Here is a 1,815-nt window from a genome sequence, read left to right on the forward strand (position 1 = left end):
CTTGACACTGCACAATAATCATAAGTAAGTGTGACCACCATTCAAGTAATGTCCTAAGTTTCCAATCTTCTGTGGAAACCTATCCAGCCATGAGGAAATATTAACTTGCTTGGAAACAAATGAAGGGTGGTAACAGGAAGAGCATTTCATCATCATCATCATCATTTAATATTCGTTTTCCATGCTTGGATGGGTTGACTGAAAACTGGTAAGCCAGGGACCAGGTTTCAATCTGATTTGGTATGGTTTCTATGGCTAGATGCACTTCCTAACAACAACCACTCCAAGAGTGTAGTGGGTGCTTTTTACGTTCTACTGGCACAGGTGCCAGTTACACAGCTCCAACATCACCATGACTACGATCTTACTTGGCTTGACAGGTCTTCTCAAACACAGCATATTGCCTAAGGTCTTGATCACTTGTCACTGCCTCCATGAGGCCTAACATTCAAACAGTGCTTTTTACGTGCCACCAGCACAGGTGCCAGTTACATGACACTGGCATTGGCCATGACTATGATTCCACTTGGCTCGATGGGTCTTCTTAAGCATGGCATATCACCCAACGTTTGAGGGTCCTTTTCACGTGCCAGTTACACAACACTGGCATTGGCCACAACTACAATTTCACCTGACTTGACGGGTCTTCTCAAGCACGGTATATCACTGAAGGTCTTAGTCACTTGTCATTGCCTCCATGAGGCCCAAAGTTCAAAGATCATGCTTCACTACCTTGTCCTATGTCTTCCTGGGTCTACCTTTTCCACAGGTTCCCTTCATCGTTAGAATTCAGCACTTCTTCACACAGCTGTCTTTGTCCATACGCATCACATGACCATACCAGCACAGTCATCACTTATCTGAGTCAATGTGAGCATGGAAATGTAGACATGATGATGATGATGATGTCTACCAGTCATGGGCAACTTACAACCCACAGGACTTCATGAATGGCATGCCTAAAGAAAAATTATTTACCTTCAATTTTTTTAGTAGTGCAGCCCACCTGACAATGATCTATACCTCATGCAGCCCACTTTCTGAAAAAAGATTGCAGCCTTCATCAGGTGTCTTGGGGAAATTTCGAACCTGGGTTCTCAATGAAAAATCAGGTTCGAAATTTCCCCAAGACACCTGATGAAGGCAAGAACCCAGGTTCAAAATTTCCCGAAGACACTTGATGAAAGCTGGAAGGTATATCAGCCAAAATGTTGTGTTAACAACAAACAAGATGAGGACAAATATCCGTAAAATGTAAATAATGTACATAATTCCTCATCTCTTAAATATAGAACAACTTAAACCCTCCCCTGAAATTGCTGGTCTTGAGCCAAAATTTGAAATCGGTATAAGTAAACATAGACTAAAGTATGTTGAAACTGCACTAGACTTAATGCTTCATGTCATTTAGCTTTATCCCTGAAAATTCTGAGTTCAAATTCCATTAAGATTGACATGACTATTTAATCCTCTGTAGTGAAACTACCTCCCGTCATTAGATACAAAACTACTATCGCCATTACATACAATCTTCTCATTTAAATATAAATAAATGCGAGCGTAGTAGAGAACCCATACCTTGTCATCACGTGACTGATCATTATTCGAATCGGCAACTTCTTCGAACCTTTCTCGCCAGAACGCAAACTGACCAATCACGGCCCCTAATAAGGTCACGTGATAGAGTAAAATTCTGAAGCCATCGGGAGCCCATAGTTTGTTATAAATAGCTTTAACTCATACCCCACAAATTTGTCTCGGTCCAGTTTCTCTTTGAGAACTGTTCCGTGTACCACACGACAGCAGCAGCAGTTC

This window comes from Octopus bimaculoides, chromosome 11, assembly GCF_001194135.2.
Source record: "Octopus bimaculoides isolate UCB-OBI-ISO-001 chromosome 11, ASM119413v2, whole genome shotgun sequence".
Classification (NCBI taxonomy): domain Eukaryota; kingdom Metazoa; phylum Mollusca; class Cephalopoda; order Octopoda; family Octopodidae; genus Octopus; species Octopus bimaculoides.